At 42.8% G+C, this 23,342-nt stretch overlaps 1 protein-coding gene across 3 annotated transcripts in view; it reads right to left on the reverse strand.

Annotated features, from left to right (window-relative positions):
- The window catches only part of scn4ab (sodium channel, voltage-gated, type IV, alpha, b), a 41,960-nt gene extending 25,243 nt beyond the window's left edge, over positions 1 to 16,717 (reverse strand). For all 3 annotated transcript variants that reach the window (XM_079282132.1, XM_079282131.1, XM_079282130.1), the window contains exon 1: positions 16,592 to 16,717. The gene's annotated coding sequence lies outside the window, so the exon portion shown is untranslated. The remainder of the gene's footprint in view (positions 1 to 16,591) is intronic.
- Positions 16,718 to 23,342: the final 6,625 nt, after the last annotated feature.

Genomic DNA, 23,342 nt, shown 5'->3' on the forward strand with positions numbered 1-23,342 from the left:
CACAACATAAACTGATTTGGCTGTGATTCAACGGAAAATAAACCGACAAAAAGGGACTCCGAAATAACTACATAATGATGCCGATTTGTACTTGTCTTCTCCGACAAAAAGGGACTCCGAAATAACTACGTAATGATGTCGATTTGTAGGCTACTTGTCTTCTCAATGGAGCTCTGATGGCTCGGTGCTAGGCTATGCTAACATCGTAGCAGCTCCACCAGCACTCAATAACATCATGTAGACGTAAATACGGCAGCGTCTATTCATTGTTTGTACCGTATGGTTTACACACACACATGCATACACATAGTTTGGTCCGGTCTCTGTTGATATGAGGTATCGTAGAGCTCTGGGTGAACACAGACGGCTACAGGATTTATTTCCTGATTCAACAACGGCAGGAAGTCATGATGACAGGGGGAGCAACTCAACGCTGATAGGCTATCGCGCCACAGCGTCACACGATTATTTCGCAGAAGTTGAAAAATTTCAACTCGCGTGTTGCAGATTTTGCGTCGTCCAACGCAAAAACGCGTCTAACGCGCCATCGCAAAATCGCGCCGCGCCAGTCTCATCGCGTCTGTGCATAGACTGTTGGTAATCTCGACGCGCGTCAAAAAATCAACACGACCGGTGTGAACGCAGCATAAGGCTGCAAAAAGATCAGGCCTTTAAGAGTGGGGACAAGGACTTGTACAAAGAGTCGAAACGACTCTCTCTATTCAGGAGAGCGATGTAAACAGGCTCTTTAAAAAACAGAATCCCCGCAAAGCAGCCGGCCCAGACTTGATCTCCCCCTCCACCCTGAAGTATTGTGCTGACCAGCTGTCTCCGGTGTTTACAGACATTTTTAACACCTCCCTGGAGACATGCCACAAACCAGCATGCTTCAAGGCCTCCACCATCATCCCTGTCCCTAAAAAACCAAGGATCACAGGACTTAATGACTACAGGCCCGTCGCCCTGACCTCTGTGGTCATGAAGTCTTTTGAGCGCCTTGTCCTGTCCCACCTAAAAACCCTCACCAACCCACTCCTGGACCCCCTGAAGTTCGCCTACAGAGCCAACAGATGTTGGTGCATTTCTACAGAGCCATCATCGAGTCCATCCTCTGCTCCTCCATCACGGTCTGGTACGCTGCGGCCACAGCCAAGGACAAGGACAGACTGCAGCGCATCATTCGCTCTGCCGAGAAGGTGATTGGCTGCAATCTGCCGTCCCTCCAGGACTTGTTCTCTTCAAGAACCCTGAAGCGAGCAAGAAGGATTGTAGCCGACCCCTCTCACCCTGGACATAAACTGTTTGTGCCCCTTCCATCTGGTAGGAGGCTGAGGTCCATCAGGACCAAGACCTCACGACACATGAACAGTTTCTTCCCGTCGGCAGTCGGGCTCATAACAGAGCCCGGGACCCCCACTGACTCTGTCATCCCCAGGACAATTTCCCACCGGTCCCTCCCCCGCACATCCCTTCGATCACACTCGACACTTTCACACTACATACATCTCACTGGTCTATAGTCCTGTTACCTGTCCGCTTGTGCACTCGACTTCACTTTATCTTATATTTCACTTTATTTATATTTTACTTTATCTTATATTTTCTGTAAATTTAATTTGTTTGTACTTTGCATTGTTGATTGTTGTTGATTGTTGTTAAATGTTACGCATCTCCCGTCATGTCAAATTCGTTGTATGTTCAACATACCATGGCAATAAACGGTTTCTGATTCTGATTCAGTGTTTCCTGTTTCCTCTTATAGCTCTTCCACAAAGGAGACACCAGTGTTTCCTGTTTCCTCTTATAGCTCTTCCACAAAGGAGACACCAGTGTTTCCTGTTTCCTCTTATAGCTGTTCCACAAAGGAGACGCCGGTGTTTCCTCTTATAGCCCCTTGCTCCTCCAGATGCTTTGCAGGAATCGGAACGGACTTCAAGATGGAGGACTGAGATAGATTTCAGGGTCACAAGATGGAGGGTCATCATCAAGACATCGAGGACACACAACAAGGGGGGGGGGGGGGGTCAAAGTCAAAGTCCTGCTTCCAGATGGTTCACTTTGTTTTTATCTTCATCTAGTGTGAATTAGATTTAGTCTTTTATCATTATTTGTAAAGTCCTTTGTAATCTGTGGTTTTGATAAAATGATGATGATGGTGATGATGAAGATAATGACATAACCATCATTAGTATTTGTGATGGTTTCATCTTGTTCTGCTGATGTTCATTAGTGGAACCTCGAACATCTGCTGCTCTTAGTTTGTCTCAGGTCATTTCAGCTTGTTACTAGCTGTCTGTCTGTAGTACAGGGTTATCAGAATTAGTGCTGGGCTAGTTAACCCGTTATTATCGCGTTAACACATTAATTAATTAACGGCGACAATTATTTTATCGCGTGTTAAGGCATTTTCTTTTTAAAATTATTTGTAAAGTGCGTTGCTCACTGGCAGCGGTGGAGGAAGTCTTCAGACTGCGTTGGTGCAGCGTGTGGGAGGAGTTTAGATAAACTAAAGCAACACAAGCTAACAGATGCTACAGAGAAGTGGAGACAAACTGCAGGTTAGTGTTGTGGAAGATGTCGGTCTGAGGAACGTTCTCAAGCTGTGTTCACGTCGCATTTGGTGTGAACGCAGCTTTAGGATCTCAACGAATGACGTCACGTATGAGCCTCAAGACGCACCGTCACCAGAAGAACACACGAGTTGTGTTAAAGGAGAGGACGACTAAAGCCACGCGTTACAACGAGCAGCAGCTGCTGCTCTCACTGGAGACTACTGGACATCACTGGGTCACCTTCATCACCTGAGTTACAGCATCACAGTGATGAAGAGTAGAGCAGCATCACATGCTCTGACTGTGATGAAGACTCAACACACATGTAGATGAACGTGTGAAACATGTTCTGTTCACAGCAGTGGAACGTTTCACACACAGTCACACACTGAGCACAGATATAGAAGAGATAGAACTGCTGCTGTGTGAAGAGAACATTGCTGCTAACAACAACCTGATGTGTTTAAAGTGTTTACACACAATGTCATTGACCTTTGTTGATATAGCAGTACTTTAAAATACAAGTGCACAATACACTACTTTTGAATTCATTGTTGAACTTTGCCATAACAATGATTCATTTTTAATAAAATTATTTAAAAAAATAAAAAAAGGGTTAGGGATCTACAGTCAGTTTGATAGCCAATCAGACACACAGCTGCTCCAAGAAATAAACACAAACACACATACACACACACACACACACACACACACACAGTCTCTGGTGTCTTCATCATTGCCAGGGTTGACCCCACCCTTGCGTTGCCATGGCAGCAGCAGCTGTTGCGAGTCATCAGTTTGACCCTCTGGTGTAAAGTTGCAGTCGCTACGATGACCCAGCTCATTCCAACACACACACACACACACACACACACGTTTACTGAGGGAACTGTTGGGGACATTGCATAGACTTCCATTCATTTCCTGGAGACTTACTGTAAGTGTGAAATGTGTCACCGAGCTAAACAAACTCTTCTGGGATTGTAGTAACTGGAAGAGATTCACTTCTGTACACGACTGACTAACATGAAATGTGAAAGTCTAAACTGTAAAAACACAGAAAGAGTTGTTGCTCAAAACAAACTCATAGAAATGGTAAATGTAACGTGCTCTAACACCACTCATTCACACCCATTACCACCCTGATGGCACACAGGAGCTACTGCAGGAGCTACTGCGGGTTAAGTGTCTTGCTGAAGGACAAATCGACATAGACTGGAGGAGCCGTGGTTTGAACCTCCGATCTTCTGAAGGATCTACTGGTCATCTGTCACAGCTATCGTTGGTGGTGTCGTATTTCATAGTAATTATATCACAAATAAGAAGTAGTTACCTTCTCAGATCCAGAACGAAGACAGACAACGACATGTTTGACCAAATCATTTTAAAATGTTTTTGATTACTTTCAGGACAAAGAGGAAGACAAAAGGAAACTGAAGCTTCCTGCTCATTTTAAATCATTTGAGTTGATAAAATGTTTAAAAATCATTCGGGTAAAAAATGCTCCTGAAAACCAAACAGACAGTTTTTTATCGAACTGTCTTCATCAAAATGAATATTTTCACTATAAAACAGATCATCTGCATTCTCACTGTTCATTACCCTCAGATAACATAGAGTTCACCTGTCTGTCTGTCTGTCAGTCAGATCGGCTATCAGCTCAGTGACTCTGCTGGTTCCCACAAATATAAGGCTTCAGGCAGCTAAATACAGCAACACACACACACACACACACACACACACACACGGTAGAAGTTTTACAGCTGTCCCACACTGACTCCAAGTCTCCACAGAGCAGCATCAGTTTCATTACTTTGACCAGAATACAGTAATCTTTTAAACTTCACTCAATTTACATTCATAACAGAATGGAAAATATTACATTCTGCTCCAAATAAATGAAAAACCAAATACATATGCTGTTCAAATCTGATTGCAGTGTTGGAGGAAATAAAAGACTGAAAGACGAGAGATCTTAAGAAGTTTATCGTACCATATTACTCTACTAGAGAACACCATCATATCTTAAGGAGCTTATAGTCCCATATTATCCTACTAGAGAGCACCATCACAACTTAAGCAGTTTATTGTATATTATCCAACTAGAGAGCACCATCATATCGGAGCTTATAGTACCATCATATCCAGTGGCGGGCCGTGCATTTTATATCTGGGCCTTCACTGCTGTCCTGCAGCTGAAATACCACCTTATAACCACATTATGGCGCCACAGCTATTATTCACTTTTAAGGCTGTAACTATGTACTAAACCGTTCAGTACGAGTCGTTTGAATAATGCTAGAGCATTTAGTAAATGCAAAAGCCTAAATTCAGGTAAATATAATGTTCTCAGCTGGTCTGGCTGTGGGATCCACCGTCATTCCTTCATGACTAGCCGCGACCCAAAGACATCATAGGATTTTACTTTCACAACTTGAACATTGACCGTACTGCTCTGCAATGTCTTTCCTCGTCTCAGCCCCCTGTGTCATGGTGCATCTCACTCAGTCAGAATGCCTGCTGACCCTATGAACACTATGACAATCAACAATATCGTCCCCATTTACTTTAATCTGCACTGGCTGCAGGTGAGAGTGTGCAGGCCTCTGGCCTCTGTTCTTACCTAGAGACACAGAGGTGAAATCTGATTGGATAAAAGTTCTACTTAAAACAAGCTGCACTGGAAGCAGAGCAACTGAGGAAGACAGTAGCTGTGCAATGAGAAAATAAGATAATGGGAAAAATATGTTTATAAATTATAATACATGTAGTGTATTTAAGAAAAATTATTAAATTATAAAATAGATATAGCTTTGTGATTCTGTTTAGGCCAGCAGAGAAGGCCTTGCAGGCCCTGACGGCCCGCCACTGATAGTATCCTACTCGAGAGCACCATCATATCTTAAGGAGCTTATAGCACCATATTATCCTACTAGAGAGCACTATCATTATCTTAAGGAGCTTATAGTACCATATTATCCTACCAGAGAGCACCATCATATCTTAAGGAGCTTATAATACCATATTATCCTACCAGAGAGCACCATCATATCTTAAGGAGCTTATAATACCATATTATCCTACTCGAGAGCACCATCATATCTTAAGGAGCTTATAGTACCATATTACCCTACTAGAGCGCACCATCATATCTTAAGGAGCTTATAGCACCATATTATCCTACTAGAGAGCACTATCATTATCTTAAGGAGCTTATAGTACCATATTATCCTACCAGAGAGCACCATCATATCTTAAGGAGCTTATAATACCATATTATCCTACCAGAGAGCACCATCATATCTTAAGGAGCTTATAGTACCATATTACCCTACTAGAGCACACCATCATATCTTAAGGAGCTTATAGCACCATATTATCCTACTAGAGAGCACCATCATTATCTTAAGGAGCTTATAGCACCATATTATCCTACCAGAGAGCACCATCATATCTTAAGGAGCTTCCAGTACCATATTATCCTACTAGAGAGCACCATCATATCTTAAGGAGCTTATAGCACCATATTATCCTACTAGAGAGCACCATCATTATCTTAAGGAGCTTATAGTACCATATTATCCTACAAGAGAGCACCATCATATCTTAAGGAGCTTATAGTACCATATTAACCTACTAGAGAGCACCATCATATCTTAAGGAGCTTATAGTACCATATTACCCTACTAGAGAGCACCATCATATCTTAAGAAGCTTATAGTACTTTTTTGGGTGACAATGTCTTTGAAAGCGAACAAGATCAGCTATTCAATCATTGATATAAAATCTGATCACCAATCGCTCAAAGCCCAATGAACACCATCCATCCAGCAGTCAGACCACATGCTGGGACATGACTCCTCCACATTCATCCAACATCTGGAATTACCAGGCTACTTCGCTTCTGCTCTTCTTGTTGACTTCAGCTCTGCTTTCAATCCAACGACATCAAATGATCAAGAAAGTTCACCATCATCATCACCATCATCATCACCATCATCACCACTATCATCAACATCAACATCACCACCATCATCATCACTATCATCAATATCACCACCATCATCACCACTATCATCAACATCAACATCACCACCATCATCACCATCACCACCATCACCATCATCAACATCAACATCACCACCATCATCATCACTATCATCAATATCACCACCATCATCATCACCATCACCATCATCAACATCACCACCATCACCATCATCATCAACGCCGTGTCCTCAGCCCCACCCCCTCCCCACACACACACACATACTTCAAATACTGACACTGCATTTCTCACTTGACTTCATGGACAAGACAAAAGAACACAGCCAACACCTCCATCCACAGCTTAAAATATATTGGCCTCATCATAGACAATAAACTCAGTTTCTATCAACACATCACTGACATCCAGAAAAGATCATCGGGACACTGAAAACACTTTCTGTTGTGCTCCCCCTCCTGTTCTTGTTATAGGGTTAGCATCACCACAGCATCATCACAGCATCACCACATCATTATCTACTGTGTTGTTCCCCTGTAATCTCCAACAAAAACAAACTCACCAGTGTCACACACACTCACAATCTCAACTGACAAGAATCACACCTTGAACACTTCACACAGCTTCTGGTCTTCTTCCATCACTTAGATGGAGAAGAGCTTTCTTTCCCCTGAACCTCGCAGGGGGGTCTCACTGGGCGATCAGAAACCTTTCTGGTACACAGGTCCGACCGAGCAGCCCACTGTGACCCCTGACACTGGGGCTTTAGTGGCTACAGCCAGTAAATGAAGGTCTCTCCTATGAAATACTTGTCTCATCTTTGGTCTGATAAAGTCCTCAGATTCAATGAACCATGGCACTAAGCTACAACTGTTGCTCTCGTATGTCGCACTGATTAGAGACAGGTTTTTATATGAATAAATGGTTTGACATTGGTGGCTAAAACAAAGCTAGCTAACACTTTGGATAACGTTAGCTGGATGTGGCTAACGTTAGCAGAGCAAGTACCGCAGCGCTTTCTGTGATTATGAGCATGATGACAAACATCGACAGTAGTTTGTATGAAGTTAAGAGTGTAAAACTATTAATGACCAAAATAAATGCATGAGACTCACGAGCCAGATGAAGAGCTTATATAAATACAACATTTGTGAAGATACAACTGACTAAATATGCAGCTAGAGAACCATTAATTATGTTAGAAAACATGAGTCTTACTGTGTCCAGTAGCTGTTGGTTTGTTCACTGCTTTCAACTGGAGGTGTGTGTGTGTGTCCATCACTCACATGTCATTCAGCCTCTTGTCTTTGTGATAACAGGCGCCACACAGAGTCTGAGACAAACTGCATTAATGTCACAGAGTTGTTTTTCACCACAAGATGGCTCCAGAGAAAATTAGAATTAATACAAATAGTAATCAGCGTACAAATTTAAAGCTGACAGGTACGAGTTTACTGCTGCACAACATTCAGGTCATACTTTGATACGCATTTTATTTCTCATGTTGGCTGGTTTAATAACTGCTTATACATGTAATGACAAACCTGTGTTAACCAGTGTAGGTCTTTTAATGATTTATCCACTATAACAAAGTTTTTTTTAAATATTTCCTTCCTCATTAGTCTCATTAGGCCTGTTCTTAATCTGACGATCAGCTGAGTATTCGTTTGAAAGCTTCTGTTTCCTGTTTTCTGCTGAAATCTAGTCAGTCAGAGTTCCTCTTAGCTCGGCTAATAGTTTACCTCTGCTCCCAGCCTTTGTGCTAAGCTAGGCTAATAGTTTACCTCTGCTCCCAGCCTTTGTGCTAAGCTAGGCTAACAGTTAACCTCTGCTCCCAGCCTTTGTGCTAAGCTAAGCTAACAGTTAACCTCTGATCCGAGCCTTTGTGCTAAGCTAGGCTAACAGTCTCCCTCTGCTCCCAGCCTTTGTGCTAAGCTAGACTAAACCTGTCATCTATCCTGGAGTAACCGGGATGAAAATGATCGCAGTCTTCTTTTCTCTTTGTCAGAGGCGATGCTGTCTGCCTGCCACACACACACACACACAAACAGCTGTTATCAGTGTTGTTCCAGCAGTGTGACACTGTGTCACACTGATTGAGAAAAGTCATTCTGGTTTCATGCGCACACTGTGTGTGTGAGTGTGTGTGTGCAATTGCGTGTTGGGGTGTGTATGTGCAACTGTAGACTGCAGAATGTTGTTGGACGCAGTCAGAGACGCCAGGCATTTCCTCTCTGTTAGCTCTCCACGCTAAAATAAAACGATGTGTGTGTGAGAGAGTCCATATTAACACCGTGTACTTTTGTGTGTGTGTGTGTGTGTGTAAGTATGTGTGTATGAGTGTCCTTCATGAAGTTCAAATTATTTCAGTATGTATGGACCATAAACAGTTCACTGTCCATCAAATATGGAAAAAGGGTATGCGTATAATATATATATATGTTAATGCTGGGCAACGATTAACAATTTTAATCGCGATTAATCACATGATTGTTTTGCGATTAATCTCATTGTTATGCACAAAAATTCAATAATGATTTCAAAAGTAGTGTATTGAGCACTTTTATTGTGAAAGTACTGCTATATGTGTAAATAAAATATATTCATTCAATGTTAAATAATATGCGCTATACTTGTAAGCTTATATTGCGGAGTTGTGAGGTCACTGTAAGTAGGTCAAAAACTCCGAGCAGGGCATTCCGTCACCTGTTCGCACGATAGAAACAGATACAGTGGCCCTGAAAGAAACACTTGCTTAAACCACCAGATTAGGGCGGAAACTGCCATCTTAGAGTAGGAGAAGCGTTCTCTTTATCTATTCACACAGAGAGTTCGACATAGCTTAGAACTGCACCCTTTTTCGGCACCTTAAGTGTTAACAATATGCTGTTACATCAACATTTCACACACACTGACGTTCCAGAGAAGGCGGGATCCGGAAGTGAGCCAGTGTGGGTGAAGTTGCCCAGTGCTCCTACAGGCCATCTGAAAAGCTAGAAACAGATCCGCCTCCAACTTTGCTTTAACCAATGGCTCCATAAGGAGAACCAAATGACACGCCTGCGCACTCTGTATAAGCGCCCTTAGGTTTCACTTTTGCACCTTTTGCTAGGGTCCGTGTACGTTTAACTGCTGGACATAATACTTCTGTTACAAATAAACCTTATTGCTTGAATTGAGCTAAACGCCTCGATCTCAGTCTGTTCACTCGAGTTTCATTCTCAACATATGAACAAAAGGTCAATCACATTTGGTTTAAACACATCAGGTTATTGTTAGCAGCAGTATTCCCTTTACACAGTAGCAGTTATCATGATTCTGATCATAGATATTCAGCCGGTGTTCATAACTTTATCTTCATGTGTGTAAGAGATGATATTTAAATATACTTCTTGAAAACTGCAAACCTATCTATGTCATGTTTTTATGTTTGTCTCAGTAGTGATAACTAAATTATGCTTATCATACATATTACAAACAAAACACTTTAAAAACTCTAAAAACAATAATTTAAATGAACCATTGCTTTTTGGCTTTTTTTGGTATTTAGGTCAGACACATGTGCAACGCTGATTACTGTAATATGTGTGGTATTTGTTATAAATGTACGTTGGTACATAGAGGGTGATAAGAAGCTGTACATGGAGGGGAATGTAGGTGAAGGAAACAGGAAGAGACGCCACACAAACAGCTGTTCACCGCTCGCTGCCGGCCGGTTCTTGTGTTAAAAATGTCCGCTTAACAATAAAAAAATAAACTGCGTTAACGCGCGATAAAATTATTTTCGGTGTTAATTAATGAATGCGTTAACGTGTTAACTTGCCCAGCACTAATATATATATACACACATATATGTATGTGAAAAAATGCTCCCATGGGTTTAACATTTTTTTATTTTGATTCTGTTAATCATTGAAAAAACGTTTTATTAGTCCACTTGTTGGCTACTTATCTCCACTTTCGAATGTTAAATGAATAAATCAGTAAAAAAAATGGCTTCCAAGATGCGTTAAGAATCAATAGTTATAGATATAATTGGTCTTACCTTCAAACTCCTGGAGAGGGACTGTAGCCTTGTTACTCTAGAACCCCCAGCTAAGGTTTGTGGTTACAGTGGAAGGAATGGCTGAGATGATGGAGGTAGACTTACTGCTGGCTTCTGGCAAATCGTTAGACATCTCAGAACTAGAGAGCAGGGTTTGCATCAGACTGTGTTCAGGAGGAGAGGAGAACTGCCTGGGATTGATGAGATTCTCTCTGAGATGCTGAAGGCTCTGGACATTGCAGCCATCTTGGTTAACACACATTTTCTGTGTCGCGTTAAGGTCAGGGACCGGGTTAGCCCGGGGTGGAAGTTTCCATTTTTAAAAAGGGGAAAGGGAGAGGGAGCTCTAACTATCGGAGTATTACACTACTTTCCCTCCCAGGAAAAACTTAATAGTAAGTTATGAGAAAAGAGGCTCCATCCAAATGTCAAACAGTAATGCCAATGGAACAGTGGACCAGATCTGTACTCTTGAAGAGCAGTTGAGGGTCATTGAATTTTGCCCATCCAGTCTACATGTTTTGTGGACTTGTAGAAATCTTATGACCGTGCCCCGGAGTATTCTTTGCCCCACCGATACTGTAGGAACACAGTGAACTGGGGTTGTTGCTTTCGAGCCATCCAGTCTTTGTATAACCAAAGTGAAAGATATGTCCAACTACCCGGCACAAAGTCAAACATGATTCCAGTGGGTGTTAACCTCCCTTGGGACCATTTTGTTTGTGATTTTAAAAGGACAGGATCTCAAGGCGCATCTGGAGGAAGCCGATTGTCAAGTTTGGAGACCCCAGATTTGTGTCTGTGCTCTTTGAAGATAGGCATGTTGAGGTAGCTCAGAGAAGAGCAGCTGCTCCTTTACGTCGAAAGGGGACAGCTGAGGGGTTTCTGATCAGGACTCTCTTCTGGGAAAGCCTCAGGGTTCCCCAGGAAGAGGTCTGGAATACCCCTCCTGTACCAACATAAGATACTGGATGGATGGAGGAATGGAGGGGTGGATGGTCTGTCAATGGACAGAGAAAATAAACTCTTCCTTCCATTTGAAATGAAGTTGTAGGTTTTGCGCTTTTTAAATATATTTTTCGTGATCCTTACTTTATGTAACATCCTAAACATAGTGCTGCAACACGTGTTTTGGGGTTTAAATGAAGGCAATCATGTTCAAGAATTCTCTTATTCTAAATTATTGTTGTTTGTCCATTTGTATTTGCTATTCAATATGAAGCATTTTATAGAAGGTTTGGAGTGTTGGTAATCCCAGGGGGTTAAAAAAACCACAACGAACAGCAGAATCCCAAAACTGAAAACAGAATGCCAACTCAACGAATGAATAACCAAGGAGTCAAATAGTCAGACCCAGCCCTAAATTTTAGTGATAGAATGTTCTGAAGATATGTGGTTTAAGGTCCATGAGTGTCCTCACAAAGATAGGAGTACAAGGTTGTGTGTGTGTTAACGTGTGTTTGCTGAGTGTGTGTCTTTTGAGGATCACATTGCGATTCAGATGCCAACTTGTAACTCTAAAACCTCCAAATGTGCTGCAATTACATCTGTGTAGGTGTGTGGTTGTGTGTGTGAGAGAGCGTGAGAGAGTGATCTCTGAGTCTGCAGCAGCTTCATTCAGTTCCATTTAAAGATATCCTGATTAAAGCAAATTCAAACATTACAGGCTGAACTGAAGGAAAGCGCTATTTTTTATTTTCAAAACCTCTTCTGACAGAAATGTATTTATTGGGTACAGCAGTCAGATGAACTTTGAACCCCCTCATGTGAATCCTTGACTTCAGGTCCCAGGTGGTGAAGGTGGGAAGACACACTTCTTCCACTCTCAACTTTAACAACAAATCACTCAAGAGCTGCGAGCCCCTGCTTTACACCCAGTACACACGATTGGGTAGCCAACTCCTACACAATCAACTTTAGTGATGACATAGTTGTGGTGGACCTGCACACAATGAAAAGGCCGACCTGAAGGAAGTAGAAGACGTGATCGGTTGGTGTCAGAATAACAACCTACTCCTGAAGTCAGCAAGACTACGGAGCTGATAGAGGACTTTAGGAAGAAGCAGGGAGGACTCTCCCCCCTTAAGATCTGCAGGTCGTTGGTGGGGAGGGCAAACAGCTTCAAGACAACAACGTTATACTGGGAGGATATCATGGCCATAGTTTTGCTCTATATAATGTGGCAATCCGTGAGTCTGCTGGATTACCTCCTGTTTCATGCAGCTTGTCTCTAGTGGTTAAGGAGATCCTCCTGGTCTTCAGCTCAGTCTGTTTGCCGCTGCTGCTTCTCAGCTCTGTGAACATGTGCTCACTCTAATCACCTGATGGGCTGCAGGTGTGACCAATGCCTCGTTTCTAGTGGCTGCAGCACCTGAACTGGATAAACCTAATATACCTGTTCTATATATATATATATATATATATACATATATAAAATATACCTGAATTGGATAGAAGACTCCCTCTATCACCTCCTCCAATCTGAGCTTGGAGATCCGCCCCCCTGCGCTGGATCTGCTCGGCTTCTCCTGGTTTGCCACACTATCTCAAGAACCCTAACCCTTGATACCATTTGTTACACAGATTTGGTGCTAAATTTCACAACTTCTTGCAATTTAAGAATTCAACAAAATTATAAACAATCCCTCCAAAATACCACATTAAGATTACAAGACCTTGAGGAGAACCATAGAACAATCGTGCTGTGATTTGGTATCTAAGGTTTTTGGGCTTGAAATTGTGTAAATATGAATGGGACAGCACTTTGCTGCGATATATCACGTTACCATGACAACGTAAAAGCATGTTATGTTATGTGGGTATTTATTTTATATTTTTTACTCCCTGATTTCATCATCGTCCAGGTTCTTTATTTCAAGTCAAAACAGCTTCAATAACGAAATGATTGATGAATAAACCAGCTGTGTAATGAAAGTCTCACGCACTCGTGCCTCATTCTTTACCTTTTTATTTACGTTTCCGGCTTCCACTGGTAACCCCCGTGTGAATGCGGTGTCACGATTAGGCTTTGCCTTCTGTGTCTCTGTGTCTATGTGGCTCCGCCCTGGTCTCCTCCCGACTCCCTCCTGATTGCACTCACATTCTACTCACCTGCCCAGTCCTCCCAGCTGCCTTCAATCCACTCATCTCCCAGCAGTATATCTACCCTGATTTCTCATCCACTCGCTGCCAGATCATTGTTGTTTCAACCTGCTCGGTATCCAGTTTGTTCTCGGTCGCGCAGTGTTTTTGCATGCTGAGTTCTGTTGCCGTTATTCTCACCTTGTCTCCCTCTGCCTGCAGTTTGGTCCATCCTCCCGGTTCCCCAGTCTGCCTGCCCTGCCTCGCCCTGCCTGATTTTCGCCCTCACGTCCTTGGATTTTCTGTTAAGTTTCCCTTTGTGTTCACGTTCATTAAAACCTGTTTTCACTCTGCAATCTGGTCATGTCTGTATTTGGGTCCACCACACCACCCCGTGACATGCGGTCTTCAAGAAAGTGTTCATATGTGAGACCTTTATACTTTTAACTGTTTTTATACTGTCTGCCGCTTGTCTTGCTGATTTAATTTCCACTACTGTTTTCAGCCCATTTTACTGTGTTTTCCTGTTTTATCACACATTTTAGATATTGTAGCGTTTTTCTGCTTCACATATCATACACAGGCTAAAAACATGGTGATCACCTCCCAACCAGGATCCCTTTCACCTCTGTAAAGGTGCTTAGGTCTCGACCACCTGAGCATTGCAGTGCGCTCCATTCATAAGAAGCCGGCCCGGTCTCTGTAATTCGTATAAATGACACAACAATTTGTCATTTTGTGTGCAATAACAACATCTTGCTTTTTGCCTGTTATTTATAGGCAATGTAGTAGACTACAATGTATACGTATAATATGCTGAACAAGTGACTGCTTCTGGTGGTGATGGATCAACCCAGTTTTCTAATCCTGGCTATAAGTGCGTTCACATGAAAAGTGTTTGTAGCACCAATCACAAACAGTCTACAGTCAGCAGAGCTGCATAGTTCACAAACTAAGACAAAAATATAATATTAGACAAATACAAAGAAGTTCCATAAACCACAGGAAGCACAAAATTACAGACTGTTTGAATGTGTAAATGAAAATAATTCAATATCACTGCGCCATCCAGGGCACGACTAGATGTGATTATAATTACATTTGTGTATTCTGTTACGTTAATGTGCTGCTTGGATGTAATCTAATAGAATAAAATATTAGCCTTCCGCTGCAACACCGGCGGTGTGAAAAGGATTTGGGAGTGTTACTTTTTTGGGTTTTGTTTCGTTGTTTTTTCTGCTTGTGTCCTGTGTTCTCTTCACTTCCTGCCTTTGTATGTTTTCCCGCCTGTGTGAATGTTTGCCCCGCCCCTGATTGACTCCACCTGTGTCTGTAGGAAATTTGAGTTTAGAAGTGTGTTTTAAGAAATTATAATAGAAGTGTTTAATGATTCATAATTAAGAATTCATAATTAGTCATAATTAGAAGTGTTTTGGAAATACATAATTCGAATAATCATAATTGTAGAAGTGTTTTAGGATTAGTAGTTAGAAGTGTATCTTAGTAGAATTTGTAGCACCTTCATATCTATGTTAAGCTTTTGCCAAAAGTTGCAAATCCTTATCGTTATACAGAATGTTTATCATTGAAGTGTTAAGCCATAAAAGACAGTCATTGAATGTATTTAGAATAGCAGAGGGACAGAGAGATTTCGAGACAGGCAATTACAGATCCCACCCGTGCGAGGGTCCTGCAAGGAGGAGACTGTTGAAGTTAGCCAATGGGAATTGAGATAGACAAAAGGGGAGGGGATTTTCAAACTGTATGCGGGAGGACTGGAGAGGTTTTCGGTCTCTTTGTCCTCCTCATAAGATGGGAACAGCTGTGGTTCCCGGCTGGGATGATGGGTAAAATGCCTCTCTGTGCAGAGAATATGTATCTATCGATACTGTTACTAGTGTACTTCATTGTGTAATTGTATTAGCTTCAGTAGGATTAAATTCTTTTTAATTGTAAACCAGTTTCGGTAGATTTATTAAGAAGCGGCGCTGCTGAAGACTTCAATATCGCGTGCGCTCAGGCCTACTCTCTATGTGGGGTAGATTCAAGCCTCAACATGTCTAATCACCTATAACCCTGATTATGGTATGTTCCCTGTGTTTCTCCTCGTCCTGTTCCGCTCTGCTCTGTGTTTAACCCTAACCCTAATCAGTTTGAGAGAGTATCAGTTTAACAGCAGGTGTACAACACAAACACACGCATATAAGATCACGGTGCGTTACAGAAGTATGGAACGGTGGTTTGCTGCTGCCTTTAATTTAACCATATTCAAGGATATTAATCAATTTCCTGCATTTTAGTCCTGTATTTTATTTCGTACACTGCTTTTTAGTGTTTTAATGACTCTTTTTAATGTTTCAATGAATGTTCTTAATTGTTTTTAAATCTCCTTTTCTTTTGCCTTATTTTTTGATGCTTTTAATGGTTTTATGTGAAGCACTTTGAATTACCTTGTTGAAATGTGCCGTACAAATAAACTTGCCTTGCCTTAATGATACAATTAAAGTCAGTTCAGACTTATGATTTGTGATTCTTATTTCATTGTTTTATTTACCGTTTCTTTAGATTCAGATTCTTGGAGTTGTAGACCTAAACGGTAAATGCACTTTATTTGTATTGTGCTTTTCTAGTCTTCTGACCACTCAAAGAGCTTTAACACTATGTCGTCATGTAGACCTGGACCCATTTTAGACCTGTATCTGACCTTTTGATCAAGACCGGTGGAGACATAAACCAGAAATCTCTGGATTAAAACTCGTCACATCATAGTGAACACAGAGGTCTTAATATCTACACACACTCATGTAGACACAGGGTTCATGACATATGTCAATGTCATCAAACATCAAAGACTTAACACACACACACACAATCAGTTGTGGTAAACAGATGGTGGTTCAAACTTACCTGCTTCTGTTTTTAATTTATAATTCCAGAAAACCTCAGTTTCCGCAGAGTGTCTGTCTGTCCGTTTGTCCGTCCGACTGTCCATCCAACTGTCTAACTGTCTCTCTGTCTCTCACTCTGTCTGTCTCTCACTCTGTCTGTCTGGTGTCTTCTGGCCTCGCCTTGCTTCGCCTCTCTGACTGAAACTTGAGATGTCAGGTACTGTGTCATCTCTCTCACACACACATACACGGTCACATGTTCATGAGTTCTCATCAAGCCTTTTCAATTCAGTAGTACATTTTAGAAATGAATTATCCAAATATTTAAAACGCTTGTAAAATGAACAATTTGAAGTCCAAATTGTGATATTTAATTCAGACTTTAATTAATGAAAATAAATGGTTTCTTCATTTTTCATCAAATCAAGAGTTAGAGGGTTAGGAGTTAGGGGATTGTGATCTGTGCACTGTCCAACAGTACCTCACACCATGAAGCTCCTATCTGTCATTAAGGCCTTTGGGATGTGTGTTGTCCAATCTGGAAATGCAGATCCTTTCCGCCCTCTTTCTTTGGGGAGTGCTCCATGTAGGATTGCACTGTATAACTGTTGTTTGAACAGATTTCCAGCCATGTTGAAGGAAATGTTTCACAAAGGGAGTGATTTCTTTTTTCTTATTCAATATATTATAATTGTGTTGGGTTAGGGTTAGGTAAGGGAAAAAGTAATTCTGCCTACCATAGGGGTAGGCAGAGAGCACGGGCACATACAGTTTTATCCTGCTCCCTCTTGCGCCTCCAAATAAAATGACTATTTTTTGTTTTTGTTTTTCCTTTAGGCCACTGGACAGCATTTTTAAGTTTTCATTTTGGCGTCCACCCGCGGATCACCCCACCCCAAACTCCAGTCCTGAAATCAGGTAAGTTGAGGGTAAGTACCCTTATGTTTGGCAGAGATCTGTTTATTAATATGTAGGTATATGTTCTCTAGGCCCCAACTCCTACATTAACTGTTTGAGCCAACACTCTAGCATCTCCAAGGCAGTTGTTGGCGTCCATTGTGCTGGGTCATCCGGTAGTACCCCAAAGAGATGTCCCTCCACACCGTCCAATACCCTATAATTCTCTTCCAAAAACAGATTTATTTTTATTATCAGGGTCTGTGTTCTCGGTGGGAGTTTTGTTGAGAATGGCATGAGTGATACAGAGACCTCCGCCTGGGGAAAGACTCTGCCAATCACTGCCATTAATTGCCGAAATTGTTTCTTGATGGTGTTAAACAAATTCCCTCTCAGACAGTTGTTCATACCAATGGAGAGCACAATCTTTTGGGCAAGGGGACAAGGGTCCAATTTCTCCAGGATTCCCTGTAAATGATGAATTTGGGCCTCCGAAAAACTGTCCACCTGCACCAGTGGATGACCATAGTCTGGTATTCTGCCTACGTTAGAGTCACCTAACACGAGCACTGGTTTTTCCACCTTCAAGGACCATTTCATTAATTTTTGATAGGTGTCCCCATGCCGGGTCGGCCTTTGTGACTGAGGGGGTTCCGCAGCATCAAGGGGAAGCGATACCCGCCCAATCACTGGCATCCCCATACCCAAATTGGGAATGTTCTCTGTTACCAAGCCACTCACTCCACTGGGTGGGCTGGGTAAGATGTTATCCAGCGGCCCCAGGTCAAGGGTGGGGTGAAAGTAGAGTGCAGCACAGTCCACCTCAGGATTAGATGGTAAATCCTGCCCAAGGCGCACCTGAGCCTGCACAATCATTTCAGGATCCACCCTCTCTGTTGTGATCCCACTGGGGCCAATCTCACCCAAGATGGAGGAAGTGGGCTGGGGTAGGGGGTTGGATTTGGGGTTAGAACAGGAATTAGGGTTGGGGTTAGGACCAGCATTAGGGTCAGGGTTAGGATGCGAACTGGACTCAAGACTGAAGTTGGGATTAGGGCCTGGGCCAGAGCCGGTACTATGGATCGTCAGCTCCGGAAATTGCTCATCATCCCCAGCCGAGTCCGGACAGGGGTCAACCCACTCCAATGGAGGCTTCGGCGCACCCTGCGCTAATGATCTCAAGTCAGAAATAGACGAGGCTTGTAGTCGTGTTTTATACCTTGCTTTGCCATAGGCGATTGCTTTATCACAGGCTACTTGATCGAAAGGAGGAAGGTCCTGCAGGCAAGCTGTTATAACCTGATCATAATGCTGCTCAAGAATAGTCATGTTACTGCGCATCCATTCATCTGTATTTAATTTTATCTTTGCAGTGGTCTCAGCATTAGGGGACGAGGGTTTAATAAAGGAGGTCAACTTGTTAACTTGTCTCCGCATCCCTACTGGGAACAGCTGAGTCCAAAAGGTCCTGTCTACCACCTCTGCATGATGGACTGCTTGTAACAGCTTGAAATATCTTTTCTTTAGTTTATTTTCAGATTCATTAGCAGGGATAGCTGGTCTAGTGTTTCCCACGCTCCTAGGTGGCCTGTCAACATGGATGCGGGACGACGACTGTTCATGATTCCCAGAGGCCATGGTCTAACCCCATAAGGAGCCAGGTAAGTGGACAAATAAATAGAGGTCCTGGGTTTACAAAAAACGAACAAACAAAGGGGAAAGGAAATTGCTTAACAATTGCCTTCTGATTATTTGGGTTAGGGTTAGGGTTTAGGGTTAGGGTTAGGGTTTAGGGTTAGGGTTAGGGTTAGGGGTTAGGGTTAGGGTTAGGGTTAGAGGGTTAGGGTTAGGGTTAGGGGTTAGGGTTAGGGTTAGGGTTAGGTGCAGGGGAAAAAAAGGGGTCTGGCTGCCTTTAGGCAGTCAGAGGGCACGGGCACACAAAATATCGGCATTAATAGTTGTATTTCTCAAGAGGGGTTTGTATTGTATATTTTTGAATTTTTTCATATTTTCAGGTGTCCCCACCCTCATCAGAGGAGGTAAGTCCATCGTTTTGATCCACTGGCTCTAATTATTTTGGTTAAGACCATGTGGATAAACTGTATTAAGTTTATTAATCCACTGTCTTTCTTTAGGGTTAGGGTTAGGGTTAGGGTTAGGGTTGGGTTAGGTTTAGTTAAGAGCGGGGCCCTCCTAAGAGGGCCACGAGGGGCACTGGCACAAGGGGGCTGTCCTTTAAAAAGGCTTTAAAAAAAAACCTAATAAAAAACAATTAAAAAACAATTAAACAATTTTATTAAAAACAGCCTGACAGCAGAGCAACCGCCAGCGGGACAGACGGAGAGGAGATGCTAAAAGGGGAAGGGAGGTTAAAAGGCACAATAATTATATAAATATAAAAAGATAATTTAACATATAATAAATGTAAACACACACACACACACACATCTAAAACTTTGAAAAAAATAAATAAATAGATAAGTGCTTTTAAAAATTAAGTGCTTTAAAATGTAAAAAAACATACAAAATTGGAAACATGTCTAAAATTATGCCAAATAACCCTCTCCAACTTCAGCCACACGGTTGGGAATCTAAAAAATGGGCCTCGTCTGCCTGTGGGGGGAGGGAAGGACATAAGGTGCATCTCCAACATGGGAAGATTTAAAATAAATAAATAAATAATCAGATAATTAAAAATATAAATAAATAATTTAACAATAATACACAATTAAAATCGTTAAGCGGGTGAATAAAAACATGCATAATATATTAAAACCAAACGTAAAAGACAAGTATAAATATATAAAATATTAATAAATAAATAAACATGTATATAATATAAGATAAATACCCTGCTGGAGATGTAATGGGGGTGAGAGAAGGGACAAAGGGATGGCAGGCGAGGCTCCAATAAAAACAGACTGGGAGTTAGTATTTTTCGTTCAGCCCGTGAGGGTCTATAGTACCCAGTCTGTGGATCCATTTCCTCTCCGCTGCTTGCCGCTGTGCCCTGCTCCACTGCCCGCTGCTCTCCAGGCCCACACTTTGGAGACCATGTGAGCCATGGAGTTTAAAATGTGCATATAGGACGCTCGTACCATTCCCACTATTGATCATATAAAAATGCTGCTTAATTCTAAGATGCAGCTCATTCTTTGTCTCCCCCACGTATAGTTTGTGGCAGGCCCCGCATCTAAGAACATAAACCACATTCGATGCTGTGGGTGGCAGGGCCTGCCCCAAGTTAAAACCGAGTTTGCTCTGGGGGTTAAAAACGTGGGGGAGACGCATAAAACCGATCTCCGAACCTCGAAGCGCCTCCCTCCTGGTCTCTGTTTTGTTCAGGTCAGTGTGGACCAGGATATCCTTTAGGTTTTTATTCCTACGAAAGGCGGAGATCATCCGGCACCCAACCAGGGCGGCACAGTCCTCCCTCGTCCCCTGGAAGTTGCTTCTCAGTGTCTTTAGAAAGTTGTGTGTCCCATCTGAGAAGGTTGTAATTAAGGGGACAAGGGATAGGTAGGACGGACGCACCTGGGTGTTGTTGTTGAAGGTGCCGGCTACCTCCGCCTTAGTACTTCTGAGGAAGCGCTTCGAGTAACCCCTGAGCCTCAACGCACCAAAGAGGGTGCTGGTAGCCTCCTCCACATGCTCCGGGAAGGTGCAGATTCTGTGGAAGCGGATCAGCTGGGATTTGATGAGACCTCTGTACGTGTGCTTGGGGTGATAGCTCGACTTGTGAAGGAGTGCATGGCGGTCAGTGTCCTTAAAATATACCCTAGTGGCTAGTGTTTTCTGCTGGTCGCCGGAGTCACGGAAGAAGACCCGTGTGTCGAGGAACTCGACCGTGTCTGCCTGGATATTGTGTTTGAGTTTGATCCTGGGATGATGTGAGTTGAGGGTGTCCAGAAATGTATGAAAGTCCTGTTCTGTGTGATTCCAGAGGCCGAAGATGTCGTCCAGGTACCGGAAGTACAGGAGGGGTTTATGTTGCATTTTGGTGAAGGCCTCCTCCTCCCAATGGGCCAGGTAGATGTCGGCATACGATGGTGAGTATTTCCGGCCCATTGCACAGCCACACAGCTGGAGATAGTGCTTATTGTTGAATTTGAAGTCATTTCTGGTGAGGGTGATTTGTAATAACTGTATGATTTCTTTGTCTGGTCTGGCTGGATCTGGGTGTTTATTGAAAATGTTTTGAATGGCAGCAAGGCCGAGTGGTGTTTCAATATTTGTATACAGGGAGTCTATGTCTATGGAAAAAAGGAAAGTGTGACCGGGTACTTGAAGGTTTTTTATTTTATTAACAAACTGGTAGGTGTCTTGAAGATAACTGGGATGAAGTCTGGAGAGTGGGTTAATGAAATGGTCTATGTATTCTGTTATTCTATATGATTCGGAGCTACAGTCACTAACAATGGGGCGGCCGACCGGAACAACAGAGGGGACCGTCCACGTCCCAGGAGGCTTGTGGATCTTGGGGAGAAGGTAGAAGAGGCGAGGCCTGGGTTCATCTGGACCGTCCAGGTATTGCTTTTGTTTTGCAGTGATATGTTTGTTATGGTGTAGACTATGTGTAATGTTCCTTACAAGTTGTTGTGTTTCTAGTTGTATAGAATGTGTAAGTGGTTTATAGTATGTGTTGTCATTTAACTGTCTTTCGGCTTCTAAAATGTAGTTGTGTCTGTCCTGTAAAACTATTTGTCCCCCTTTATCTGCTGGTTTGATGACTATGTGTTTGTTGTTACTTAGTGTTTTAATGATGCGTTGATGTTCCTGGCTAATGTTGGATTGCGTGTGTGTAGGGGGACGCCATCGTGTGAGTGTTTGTAAATTCATGTAAATTAATTGTGTGATTACTGGTGAGATGGTGTCCGAGCGTGGTTCCCAGATGGACGGTCCAGTGAAGGGTACAGGCTCCCGCCCCTGTGCTCCCCAGAAGTGGTCGATCAGTTTCAGCCTCCTGTGAAAGGTGTGGAGATCCCCCCTGAGCTCCGGTCGGGTGGGAGGTCTTGGTGTGGGAATGAAAGTGAGACCTTTTTCCAGTATCTCCAGCTGTGCGGCCGTGAGGGAGAAGGTAGAACAGAGGTTGGTGATATTGGAGGTATGGGGAGATGTATGATTACATTCCTCCCCAGTTACATGTTTAAATGTTGTTTCCAGTACCTGAGCAACACTCCGGCCGTCTCCGCTGTCCAGTGAATGCCATCTTTTGGGTTGACGTGAAAGAGAAGTGGGTTAATTTCCGGAATGAAGTTGTATTTGTTAGCAATGAAAGTGTTAAACTGGGTGAGAAGTGTTTGTTTGCTGGGTGTCAGTGTGTCCGAAAAGTTGATAATTGGGATGTAGATGGTGGCGTTGGGAAAAGTGAGTTGGCTGGTCCTCCACAGATGTCCGAGTTGTTTTTGCATGGTGAGGAGATGGTTCTCTGCCAAACAGTTATTGAGGCCTATTGAGAGAATGATGTGTACTGTGTCTAACTGGGGAGGGAGTTTCTTAAATACGTCTGCGATATGGTAAAGGGTGGCTCCGGGGTAACTATCTATCTGTATGTGTGGATGTCTAAATGTTGGGATGCGTGCGAGGTTCGAGTCCCCAATAATCAGGGTCGTCTTCCGCACGTCCAGCGACCAGTCTTGTGATTTTCTATGGGTGTGGGGGTGTTTGTGGGGTTCTAGCCGTCCTGGGGAGCCAGGTGGCACCGCCGAGCCCCTGCTGTGGTTTGAGGTGGACAACTCAGGTGTTGGGGATGAAGTCAGCTTTTCGCTTTTTGTTGTTCCCTTCATCATCATGAGTCCGTTGTCCACCTCAGTGCCCGCCTGCGTGTTAGCGGGCCCGACGGCAACCAGCACTGGCTCCCTCTGCTGTTCGGG

This window comes from Melanostigma gelatinosum (genome assembly GCF_949748355.1).
Source record: "Melanostigma gelatinosum genome assembly, chromosome: 13".
Classification (NCBI taxonomy): Eukaryota; Metazoa; Chordata; class Actinopteri; order Perciformes; family Zoarcidae; genus Melanostigma; species Melanostigma gelatinosum.